Raw genomic sequence first — 14,246 nt, 5'->3', positions numbered from 1 at the left:
TGTTTTGGAAAAAATGACACAAATCAGGAATGCTGTGTCTGATCAGCACCAAATTAGAATCCCACATTGAGGGGCGCTCAACGCAGAGCCAAATGTGATTTCACCCAGCCAGCCTCACCACATGCTACAAATGTTTGTTGCAGAAATGTGATTTATTTCCACCAAATTAGGTTTGTCTTGTGAGTCATGTGCCAATGACGATCAAGCAGGATTTTGAAACTCCATACCATTTGCCTATAATTGCCTCCACACATTTGTGGGCGGGGCCTATTGATTGATTGATTGATTATTTTATTAGACAAAAATGGAGAACAGTACAAGTATAGTCAATACAATTGAAATGTACAGTACAAGTACAGTTAAACACCCTGCCTAAAAGGAACATCTCAAATAAGACCTTTTACGGTCTTTTTTTACGTTGAAAGCCCTCTGTATTTAATTCATTCGTTTTTTCACAAAAAAAATAAATAGAAATGCCTTATATCATGAACTAATCTATCGAGCCAGATCCTGCAAACAGCATAATCTGTCCGCAACACTGCCTTAAAATATAATGTTGTTAGGGAGGGGTCGTTTTTTATTGAGGGGTGTTACTGGAGGAAAATAGGGGAGGGTCATGCTATTTCAATTTCAGTCCTAGGGAGGGTCTGCTGATTTCACTTTGAATTCAAGGGAGGGTCATGCAATTTTTCAAAAGCAAACAATGGCTCCAGAGGTACAGGCACTTATGCAACCATTGTCAACAGCCTTCTCTTCATTTAATGACAAACCCTGGGTGCCATCCCTGGAAATGCCCCACAGTCACTGCAGTTAGTGTGAATGAACTGAAGTGGCTGTGTTTATACTACAATGTATTTTCCTAAAACAATGGAGAGCTGTGTAAGGCAGCAACAATGGTTGTCAGAACTGTATCCCCCCTCCCTAAAGTAAAAAGTGAAAAGGTGCTAAAAAGAATTAACGACCGCTCGTTGAAAATGCGCATTTGACCCAGATTTGACGACAGGCAATCAACAGCACAAAATGAATGGCAGCAGTTACAAGCCTTCTCTGTGTTGTGCACATGTGTCAACTGTTTAATCTGTAACCTAGATGTCAAATAACCTGTTCTCAACCTGTGAGAACTTCTCACCTTTTATGTGATGTCCACGTTGACTTTTACACTAGCAGCACTATAGGCTACTCACTGTGTGTTACTTTAGTTTGGAGGGTGTGTTAGTTTATATTTGGAAATGTGTTTTTGGGATGAAGTGCAGCTGGGATCTCAATGCATTATATTAGCCTATTCATTATTGTTCATTGCTGCTGCCGCCCGCACCCGTTTTTAACCATAAAAAAAAAATCCTAATTATTTACAGTAAAAAAAGAAAGAAAGAAAAAAATATCTGTTCTGTTCTCGCCACTGGTTAGGAATATAATATAGGTTTTATAGGCATAATTTTACTGTGGTAAATGCCATGTTGTAGGGGAGGGTCAATCTTTTTTATTTAAATGCTTGGGGAGGGTCACTGATTTTTTCCCCAATTGAGAGGGAGGGTCATGGCATTTTATAAAAGGGCTTATACATTTTCTCCAGTAACACCCCTCAATAAAAAACGACCCCTCCCTTAGGAGTAAGAAGCACCCGGGAGGAAGTGGGCTAAGAAAGGGGAGGAGCCAAACCAAGTTCCTGCTTTACCCAGAGGCAAAAACAAAGAGAAACATTATTATTTATTTATTTTAATCAGAATCGGTTCCCAGATTAGATAGATAGATAGATAGATAGATAGATAGATAGATAGATAGATACCTTTATTATCCCAAGGGGGATCATGAACAAACATTGGGGCCTCTAGAGCGCACCGCCAGGATGGAGTATATCGTAACATCACTCAACATATCGCAAGCTCCGCCCTCTCATCCAAATATGGTCACTTCTGCCTGCCTATAAAAGATCCACAATGGCAGTATAGGGCCTGACTATTGGGCTAAAAGCCCTGGGGCTTTTTTTCCTTCCACGCCGGGACCACAGATATAAAAAGCTAGATACCTCATCCACCGCTGCAGTTCATTGGCGCGACTGGCAAAACAGGACTGGCGGAAGTGAGGAACTGTGGAACTGTGGAAGGCACTCTGCCCCCTGCAGTGGGAAAGAGGGAGTCCCGCATTATGATTGGCCTACCGAGCACAATAGAGTCTGACGTCCTTCAGAATTCCGGAAGCTTGCCAGTCCTCTTTTACCAACGCCCCAGAGCCGGAGGAGGCGTTTACCATCCTATGTCTATGCCCGGGACTCTCTCGCTCTCACACACACACGTGCGCATGCACAGGCAGCGTTGACGACTTCCTGACTTTCTTGAGCAATCTCAGTTAGCAGACAGGCTCTTTTGGAAGCAACGCAACACCTGTCCCTCTCCCTGTGTGCTGTTCATACAGGCACGTGAGAGTGATTAATGGTTAGAGGGACAGCATGCTCTGTGTCTCTGTCGTTCTGATACGCTCTGGTGATGCTACATTCCTGTCACATCTACCTACTAGGCTACAGCTCTACAACTTTATAGTCATTACTAATGTGCCGTAATGCTGGCGATGAAGCCATCCGGTGTTCCCAACTACCAATCAGTTAGATGTACTTGTCCCTCCCTGCCAGTCACACATCACCCATGAAGCTTTATACTAGGGATGGCCGATATTGGCTATTTTTCGACAAGTGTCAGCTGCTGGACACAGACATACCGGTATAGACCTCTGCAGTGCTCTAAACATTAACGAGTTTCTACAAGCGGTAAGCTCACATTTCAAATCACACACACCATAACTCCTGTAACTTTAACTAGCCCCCCCACAAAAATAAAAAAATTATAATAATACGAATGAGGGAGAGAAAAAAAGGAAAAATAAAAAAGCTAACCAACATATTACATAATAGTAAAAGCTACCATTTTTTGTTTGTACTTTAACTTCCAGCTATTGATCATTTAAAGGCCTGTAGGTATTGCTCATTAGTTGAAGTGGGTTGCAAAATTACATTACCGCTGTCCGTGGTGCTGAACTAGGTGCTGTGTTGTGTTGAAAATGCAGGTTTATAGTATAGTCACATGATATCACCCATTGGTTTGTGGAGTCACGTTTTAAAGCCTTTGGTTTGGCAAATTGGCCGTCACCATCTTAGATCTTTGCAGCCAGAAGTGAGTCAAGTGTGGATGAGAGGGTGGAGCTGGTTTTACTCATAGTCTGTGGTAGTCAGGGCCGGACTTACCATTGGGCTAGGGTGGGCATGTGCCCGGGGGCCTCGGGGGAGGGGGGCCTCCAAAAAAAAAAAAAAAAAAAATCTTGCTGCGCGGCCGCAACTGACATTACGGTAATACATGCGCGGCCGAGATCACACAATTGGCCCAATGTCTTGTCTTTCAACTGAGTGGTCCTATCACGTGGCTGAATGGCCCACATGCCCTCCCAAATCCCAAGCAGCGCTACTGCGCGAGTGTCAGGACAGGAGAGACAGATGAGGATGTTGTTTGTGTGTGAAAAAGAGAAAAAGTTAACAACAAATATCAACAAAAATGTTGTGAGGAGGAGCACTGCAGGATTGCATTACACTTTTGACCAGTTGCCATTTGCCAGCCACAGTCGCAAAGAGGAGGAATTGGTGGTGGTAGTGACTCTTGGGACCATCCAAAATGAATCCATGTTTCCCGATGGGCATCGCCCTGGTTTAATTAAATGTAGGCTGTAATGTTCCAGACAGAACAGCAGGAACCACCAAATAACGTTTGGTGCGCGTGAGCCACCCAAAATAATTTGTGGCGCACACAAAATGCACGCCCTAATTGCACTCTCCACATAGCCCTGGACCTAGATATGCCCCTGCATTCCGACAATGACCAACTGTTTAGAAACATCATTACTGTCAATGAGTGCATGTTTGAGATGTCCTTCATGCTAGAACTGGATATGTTATAATGTAATTTGTATTACAGATGTGTAATAAATCAACAACAAGCATCATATTTGCTTTGTTAGTAGAAGCACATGCGGTATACAGCACCTACTGCAGAAGAGAAGAGACAAAAATAAATACTCTTTAGAAAATATTCAGAATAGCTTAATAGCCTTTGTTTCTGGTTGACCCTGCTGTTCAGTAATAGCGACCTACTCTGCAGTGGCACCGTGCTAATGAGTCAGAAAATGCAGCCAGGCACAACTTCTCCACAGGAGGCAATGGCATGGCCACCATTAACATTTGCTGTGCACTAGTGTTTTAATAAGCAAGTCCAGCACTTATAATGCAGCACTCAATGAATACCATATTATGTTTAGTGCCATCTTTATGCTAGGCATTCATTTCAATAATAGCTATTGAAAACAACCAATGGTGATAAATTCTAAAGACTTCTCTCTCCCTGTGTCTTTATTTTTGGTTTGGAGATGTGCATTATCTACATTTTAATGGGATGCTATTGTTGCAACATGGGAGGAATTTCCTGGGAGGAATGTTCTGGCACTTGGCTTATATGAATTGTAAGGCTTGACTCACACATTTAGCTTTTACCTGGGGGCAAGCGGGGGGTAAAATATTATGTCCTTCTTGTCCTTGTTTTTTGCACGTAGCGACTAACTGAGTAAGCATGTCTGGGGTCTCACGGAACACGGTTGGTTCTACAGGCTCCAACTTTTGCACACGGATAGCTCAGAGTTTTAACTATATTCTTAACAGCTTCCCCTGCCGTTACTGTACTTGCACAATGTACAGTATGAAACAATTGCTTTTTGAAGAACCGCCGATCGAACCAGTATGCCCATATCTCCATGTACATGGATCAGGGATCTCACAGTATGTATGGGTAACTGGTCCGATATATATTAATAATGAATTCCGTCCTGTACTTACCCGTCCTGCGCGCCCTCGCCCTCTGTGCGACCTCGCCCTTTAGGGGGAGAAAATTGACTAAATGACTTAATTAGTCATAGGGGATACACTATTATGGTAAAGAGACATGTGCAGTTGATGCTGTATGGCAAGCTTCAAAGTCTTTCACCTGAAGAGATCCCAAAGTCCCAAAACATTGGCGGCCCCCCTGTAGTAACTCAGAGGAGCCCTATGGGTGCCAGACCCTCTGTTGAAGACCCCTGCTGTATGGGCTTCATATGTGATTCTACTATTTTATTGCATTCTTTCTGCTCCCCCGGCTTGGCCAGGCACTCTAACAATCACAGCAGTAACAGTGTTCGTGGGTGGAAAACTGGTGAAGGATTATGTCCTTGTTGCTGCACTAGAAACTGTTCTTTTTTAGTTTTACAGCTGCATGTGGTGTGCACATTATTTGCAATATTCAAATTGTGTTGTTGAACGCTTGTTTTGGAAAAATGTATCATCACGATATCAATAATTTCAAAATGTTAGAGTGGGCAGGTTGTTGTGGACAGAATGGGTTATCACCTTTTTTTTTAATTGCTCATAGGCTATGCAGGACTTTAAGTGATAAAAAATGAGCACTTCCCAAAACAACTTGGCATACAATGTACGCAGGTGTAAAACACAGCAAAAGAGGAATACTTAAACACTTCAGAGTTATACAGAAATTTGATTTAAACAGTGGCTTTCTGTGAAACCAAAGCCTTTCACGTACAAAGAGGATGAACCAAGCTGTCCATAAAAGAGTGCAATATTGGGTTTATCACCAACAGTCGGTTTTCTTTCTCAAGAAGAGGGCAGTCTATGAAGTGAATGGTGACTTTAGTATATAATGCAATATATGTTAACGCCCTCTTACTTGCTTGCGGCTAACCGAACATGTGGTAATGACATGGATGAGGGTGTAAAACCATAAAACTTCAATGTGGCTGTGGTCACGACCATCACACCATGGCAGCACTTTGGAAGGATACAGAATAGAGAATGAAGTTTGATATTATTGGATTAGGCTACCGGTACTTCTATTTACAGTAGTTTTGTTTACAGTGTAAACTAAACTTTACACCTTAGCGATGTGCATTTGTAATAACGTTGCCTCATTATGTTAAATACTGAGGAAATGTCCAAAAAGTTACATTACCTCATTATGTATCTTAATTAGTCATAAAGGAATACAGTACAATGGTAAGGAAACGTGCACAGTCGATGCTGTATGGGGTCCTTATGTCATTCTACTATTATATTCCATTCTTTCTGCTCCATCCTAACCCACATGTTTTGCCATTAGTACTTCCTCTGCACACAAAGGAGCCCCAAACTAATTAAGGTCTGCATGGGAGAGATGCTGGAACGGCCAATTAATAATGGCCGGGAAAGGAATTTGAGACAGAGGGACAGATATAGACATATGGGACTATAATGAGCAGGTACTGTACAAAGAGGCTGAAAGTTAGGAGAAAGGGAGAAGTTAGAGAGAGAGAGAGAGAGAGAGAGAGAGAGAGAGAGAGAGAGGGAGAGAGAGAGAGAGAGAGAGAGAGAGCAGATCAGATCAGAGCAGAGCCGGGAGAGCAGCAGCTCATGTACACACACGCGCGTGCACGCACGCACACACACACACACACACACACACACACGCACGCACGCACGCACGCACGCACGCACGCACGCACGCACGCACGCACGCACGCACGCACGCACGCACGCACGCACGCACACACACACACACACACACACACACACACACACACACACACACACACACACACACACACACACACACACACACACACACACACAGACACACAGACACACTGCTACATCTATCCTAGTTGTGAGTGCCACCTCAGCATCCTGGTTAAAGAGAGACAAATACCCTCAGGATGTTGTTGCTACCTTTTTCTGCATGACAACATTCACTTATGCCCGACATTTCTCCTGGCACTGGCTCTGTGGCTCAGCACTAATCCAAAGTCAACTGAACTGAGGAGAGAGGTCTGATCACGCAAGACTGGGGCCAGCAGCATGACTACTGTTTGTGCATATCACATACAGTATAAGATTAGACTTCAAAATCACATTGCCTTAAGGTGTTTACACTGTACCGTAGAGGCCCACTCAGTTTGACACATGGTAACCCCATAAGAACAACAAACGTTACTTGGAATACCTGAATGAATGCTTGGATGAGTGCTTTTGAATAGATTTATTGTGACCGTCAGGTCGCAGTTACCACCGGCTGTCAGTCTGTCATGTCACACGTCACACTTTTGCCCTACTCATATCTCCGCCACCGTTTCCCCGATCCATGCCAAACTTTGCACACACACTCCTTGGCTGCCAAACCACAACCTCCACCCCTAATTTCTCACACGCCCCTCTTCTAGCGCCACCATGAGGCAGATTTTTGCAAAACACATTTTTGGACACTGCTCGTCTGCTCCTACAGATTTTGCCCTAAAATCACGCAAAGCGGTACACACTACACAGTATCTCTAAAGTCATGTCATCAACATGGATCTGTCCCATTTCCCAGATTCCCTCCTGATTCGCTACGATTGCCTTCTAAAGTTTGTGTGTGCGACCTGACGGTCGCTTATCTCCCGATTAGGGAGTCTTACTGGTACAATAACAGGTTTGTGTTGTGAAGGCTATACCTTTTCACACAAACAATCAACAATCCTGTCCCAGAGAAGACCAAGACCAACAAACAAATACAAAAACTGTGGCACAACAAAGACAGCATTTTGTAGAAATTGCAACTATATTTCTTACCGTCTTATAAACCAATCCAACTCAAGCAAGGAAATTGTCCCCTTGATCTGTCTGTCTGTCTGTCTGTCTGTCTGTCTGTCTGTCTGTCTGTCTGTCTGCCTGTCTGCCTGTCTCCCTACCTACATACAGATGTGTCGTTTCAACCCTTCAGTATTCACTGCTCTTTTACTGAAAATGTCCAGCAAATGCATTTATTTTCGCTGGTTTCTTTACCTGTTTTGCTTTTCTAATTTGTTATGGAGAACAGAGCTTATTTTTGCAGAAACTAGCAAAAATAGCTGATCTACATTTGAAATTCTCTGCAAATCCCTTGACAATGGCAGGATGTGTAAAGTTTTGAAATGGCACATCTGTACCTACAGTACCTACCTACCTACCTACCTACCTACCTACCTACCTACCACCTACCTACCTACCTACCTACCACCTACCTACCTACCTATACCTACCTACCTACCTACCTACCTATACCTATACCTACCTACCTACCTACCTACCTACCTACCTACCTACCTACCTACCTACCTACCTACCTATACCTACCTACCTACCTACCTACCTACCTACCTACCTATACCTATACCTATACCTACCTACCTACCTACCTACCTACCTACCTACCTACCTACCTACCTACCTGCCTGCCTGCCTGCCTGCCTGCCTGCCTACCTACGGTATACCTACCCACTTAGCTACCTACTGTACCATCTGCCATAACTGTCTGTCTTGTCTATCTATTTACAGTATTACAGTATTAATATAATTGTCAACAAGGAACTCCCCCAGTTGGCTGGCATACTTGGCCCTTATACAGCCATTCTGTGAACCGCTGAAGGTTGCTGTTTCTGCTCTGTGTTTTGGTTCTTTTGTGCCTGAATATAAGTCTGTGTCATCTCAGCTGTGAATTATGTCAAACCATCCACAGCAACCGTGCTTAGCGGACAGGTTTCATTCATGTCTGGCATGGAAAGAGGGAGCTCAGCAACAGTGGAACTTACACGGTGGTTATTGGTCAGGTGCCGTCTAACTGCTTTAAAAGATATACAGCTTTAGCTTGCATTGATTGGTCAGCTACCATATAACTCCTAGGAAAGATAATAGCAGCTGACAATTAGTGCGAGCTTATCACCCTCTCTGTCCTTTTATTACTGCCTTCAACCAGGGGCCAGGGCTAATTTAACATACCTTTACATACATAAAAGTAAACCTCCATGAGAGCAGCTGACATCTGTGTGTGAAAGAAGTGTTGGTGCTGTGTAGTAACAGAAACAAAGACACAGGTTAAGTCAATGTGTTAAACAGTGGTGGTGCTGGTGTGGGATTTAACATTAATCGAGTAGTTCACTCAAAACATTACTTAGTTTTTTCCATTCCTAAACCAATAATTTGATGACCAAGTCATCGGTCAGTAGGAGACTCAATTGAGTCTCCCCTACCAGAGACTCCAACGGTTATCAAATTAGCCTATTGGTTTAGAAATGCGACAAAAACCAACAAACCATGCATTCAAGGCTTCATGCGGTGTGTAATTGATATACAATCTATATTTTTGGGGTGAACTACTCCTATCTCTGTCAGAGATTACTACTCAAACCATGTAAATGCCTACCAATTTAAATAGTCTACATTTGTCATCATGATGTTGGAGGCATCCAGTTCTAATTATTTAGCTGCTGGTAAAAAAGGTACGCATATAAAATACTTGGATAATGCTTGATGTGTGACATACCGGTACTTGTTGAGAAAAACTGAAAAGAAAAGTTGAAAATGCATAATGGATAGCTTTCACATTAGCCCTCATCTGAAATCCCTTTTGGCAGCAGTCCCAGAGGTAACCAATCACAATCTGTGATTATAGATGGACATATCCATGCAATCTGTCATTCTTGGGCATAGCACACCGGGGAGCAATTAACTTTAATCAGGCTTCAACTTGGTCAATAATTCTAGCCAGTCACAATACTTTCTGACATTAAATGTAGACTTAACTCTCAGCTCATGTTCTCCACAAAGTATCCATGTTTGTTATCCAAAACTATCTTCTGAAGTAAATGTCACATGATTCTTCTTCTTCTATTATCCTTCAAATACTTTCAGCACACAGGCATACAGTACCTACTGTAAATGTATTTCTACACACCACAATGCTGTGGTGGTGGCGCGTGTGTGTGCGTGTGTGTGTGTGTGTGTGTGTGTGTGTGTGTGTGTGTGTGTGTGTGTGTGTGTGTGTGTGTGTGTGTGTGTGTGTGTGTGTGTGTGTGTGTGTGTGTGTGTGTGTGTGTGTGTGTGTGTGTGTGTGTGTGTGCCTGTGCCTACAGTACGTGAATGCATGCATGCTCGGGTTTTACTGCAAGTATGTACAAGTCTTTGTTTTTGTTTGTTCCATTGAGTCATTGCATCAAGAGCTAGCATTCATTCAATAACGGCTTAAAAGGATTTGAGGTTAATCTTGTTGATCTTTTTTTCTTCTTCTCTACCCTGTTCAATTTCAGAATGGAGCATTGGAGACTTGGGAGAAGATCATAAGGAGCTGATACAACCTAAAGAAATGCAATTTGTGGACCTACGTTCCATCTATGATGATTTAGTCAGACCCTTCGATTGTAAAATTAAAAGGTGATACTCTGAATGAGCCCATCTTTCAGCAACACAATCCTACCCTGGCCCTAATGCCTGATTTCTACTTGACGCAGTGTAATACACTGAAAATAGCAGAATGCTGTGACATGTTGTGAGGTTAGATTGGTTATTTTTGGTGCGCAACTATAACTCACCCTTAATGGTTTCTCACACGCTTCTGCTTTTGTGGTTCTTCATTCGACATGGTCCCACTGGACCACTTCCTGACAATGTCACCTTGGAAATAAACTTTTAAGGCCACCATGAATGAATTCAAAAATTACCAGCTACTCTAATCCCACACATTCAGAATAACCTTGCTAGTTTCAGAAGACTGGACTTCATTATATAAAAAGGCACATTTGGAGAAGAGCCAGCAATTTTCCCTATTGGAATAATAAAAGAAGAAGGTCTTTGAATGAATATTTTGAAGTATGGCCTCACTTACACATTCTTTTTTTTACCTCTTAATGGCTGAATGTGAAAGTCATGCCCACACAGATATCAAGCAATCAATACCTTATGTGCATGATGCAATGTGAGGTTAACAGCAACAGACTCATCATCCTGAGCTCGGAGACATTATTGCTTGAAAGCCATGAGCAATGATGTGGCATTGCTGCCTTTCTTTCTCTCAACACATTCATTGATAATGTGTATTTGCTGGTGGCACTGGCAACCCTCCATTTTTAGAGCAAATAGCCTATATGACATCGGCTATTGATTTGTCATGCCATCGCTGATGCCTTTCCCTGTGGGAAGACAAATGCTGATACCTGGTTGCTGTGCCTGTTTGGTATTAGATTGATAGTTGTCACATGAGTTACATGATATCCTGTTGTCCTTGTCCACCTGAAGGAAGTGCAATTACAAGCTCACAAAGGTGAGAAAACTAATATACGTGTGATTATCAATGCTGTTGCAAATTAATGCTCAAGTGTCACAAAAAAGTTGTGAAAATAGCCTTATCAGCTATGCTTTCATGTTTTTTTAATACGAAATGAACGATTTTGGAGATGTTATACAGCCTGCATGCTAAACTAAACACGCACGCACGCGCACGCGCTCGCACGCGCACGCACGCAAGCACGCACGCACGCACGCACGTACACACACACACACACACACACACACACACACACACACACACACACACACACACACACACAGAGACACTTGATATAATTAACACTGTATAAGCACAAATAATAGGGTGTCATGGCAGTTTCTGAGGCACATAATGGCTCTTTTATTAACAACATAAGCTCTCTATTACAGCCCATATGTACATACCTTGTATGTAAAAAAAAAAAAAAAAGGAACCTGTGTTCCAATGGATCCAATGTGGTTATTTAATCGCAAGCTGTTAATACTTTTTATTGGTTAAATCTTTATGAAAGCCACACACACACACACACACACACACTTCAGCGTGGTGTGTTGTTAGCTTGTCAATCAGCTATTTCTGCCACTTTGTGTGTGACACTGTATTTGACAAAGTAGGACATTGACAAAATAAAAATAAAATAGTTGAAATGTACAAGGTTTCTGCTCGACAGCAACAATATCTATCTGCTGTTCCATCTCATATCACACATTATCATTGCGACCGTCAGGGAGCAGTTTACTATGAAAACCTCCACCGGCCGTCCGTCTGTCCGTCCGTCCGTCCGTCCGTCCGTCACACGTCACACGTGACCATCAACAAACGTCACACCTTTGTTGATGTTTAAATCGAAGAGTCTTGGTCAAATACTTCTGTTGGTTTCTGCACTGATCATTTATACAATTCAGCTGTGTTTGCTCGTGTCATCATGATGAGGTCATAAATCAGCCATGCCCAAATATAGATTTTACGGGTTTACATGCTTACTCAGTTATTCGTTATGTGAAAGTCCTATGACGTCTATGATATCTGACATCATCATACATACATTCCCTTTTATGCCCATAAATGGAGATCCCCTCTGTAGAACCAGCCACTGACATCACTGTAATGTCAGGGGAACCAAATCCCTTTTATGCCCATATATGGAGATCCCTGTGATGCCAGGGGAACCAAATCCCTTTTATGCCCATATATGGAGATATGGAGATCCCCGTGTTGCCAGGGTAACCAAATCCATTTTATGCCCATATATGGAGATCCCTGTGATGCCAGGGGAACCAAATCCCTTTTACGCCCATATATGGAGATCCCTTATGTCATCAATATTAAGCCCATATCTGTGAATATCTTTGGGTACCAGATGTCTCCATATATGGTTAAATGGTCCGATATACATCACTGGCCAGAAGACCAAGAAATGGTGCAACCTCGCCCTTTGCTTTTCTCCCTTAGGCATCTTACTGGTAGGTAGTTTAATGAGGAATGCAGTATGGTGGTAGGTAGGTAGTTATGGCCTTTGATGTAAGATTTTCACTTTCTAGGATAACTATATTTGCTATTCCCAGATGATGCCCTTTTAGGGTACCCCTCATGCCCATATATGGAGATCCCCAGGCTTTACTAATTAACATAAGTTTTATGCCCATATATGGAGATCATTGTCCCAATGTCATCAGATATATGGGCATAAATGGACACAGGCAAACTAGATGGGCTGTATGGATATCCAGATGTGTGATGTAAGTGTTTTATTCCAAATGTGGCACCCCACAGACATATTTCCAGAAACAAAATCCCTTTCATGCCCATATATGGAGATTTCTGATGTCATCAATCCCAGGCCCTGTAAAAAACATGGTTGCTATGGTAAACAGTTGGTTGCTAGGGTAAACAGTTGGTTGCTAGGGTAAGAAAACATGGTTGCTATGGTAAACAATTGGTTGCTAGGGTAAACAGTTGGTTGCTAAGGTAAAAAAAACATGGTTGCTGTGGTAAAAAGTTGGTTGCTAGGGTAAACAGTTGGTTGCTAAGGTAAAAAACATGGTTGCTATGGTAAACAGTTGGTTAGTAGGGTAAACCTTCAATGATTTTGACATCTTGTTACTAATCTGTCGGTAGATAATGCCGGTCTTATATAAGGGTCATTTGTGTACGGTGTGATGTCATACTGATGTCAGCAGTGTGACAGGAGATAAGCGACCAACGGTCGCTTATCTCCCGATTAGGGAGTCTTACTGGTATTATCATAATTATGTGGACTGATAGCATACTGTACTTTGTCTCTATTCTTAGTGAAATGGACTTGAGTTGCATTTCTTTTTTTCTTTTTAAACATTCCCCCCAAAATGGGTTAGTGGAATTAGTGGGGTTCAAGTGGTTATAAGAGAAAAGAATCACTTGACGCTACAGGGCCTCTGGCTCACATCTCAAAGACAGGCTGACGGGGCTCTGCCAGGCGACCTAGAGCCATCTGAGACACTGCTGATCCATCAGAAACCTCCTCTCTCTAGATCAACATGATGCACTTTAAAAGTGAACTGCTGGGGTGACTTGGGAAACTTGAGCTCGAGGTCTGAGACCAAACTGTGTCCTTGCAAGGAAAAGGACCAGTTTGCATGTCGACGGCCATGGGAAAGTGTGCTGTTCAGTGCTAGATCGCAATACAATTTGTGTGTGAGAGAGAGAGAGAGAGAGAGTGTGTGTGTGTGTGTGTGTGTGTGTGTGTGTGTGTGTGTGTGTGTGTGTGTGTGTGTGTGTGTGTGTGTGTGTGTGTGTGTGTGTGTGTGTGTGTGTGTGTGTGTGTGTGTGTGTGTGTGTGTGTGTGTGTGTGTGTGTGTGTGTGTGTGTGTGTGTGTGTGTGTGTGTATGTGTGTGCGTGCGCGTGAACACAATTGTTTTCCCATTAAAACCAGCCCTGGAGGTGGCGTTGCTTCCGATAAATGTCCCAGCAATGATCTATTTCTGGCAGATATCAATGACATCTCTGTCGAATTCATTCACACTGATCAAGGTGCAATTTCAGCAGATACACTTGAAAGGTTTTTTTCTTTTCCCTTGTTTTTGACATTTCTGCCA

The sequence above is a fragment of the Nannobrachium achirus genome, assembly GCF_963921795.1.
Source record: "Nannobrachium achirus genome assembly, chromosome: 1".
NCBI classification, from domain to species: domain Eukaryota; kingdom Metazoa; phylum Chordata; class Actinopteri; order Myctophiformes; family Myctophidae; genus Nannobrachium; species Nannobrachium achirus.
This window is presented reverse-complemented; position numbering follows the sequence as displayed.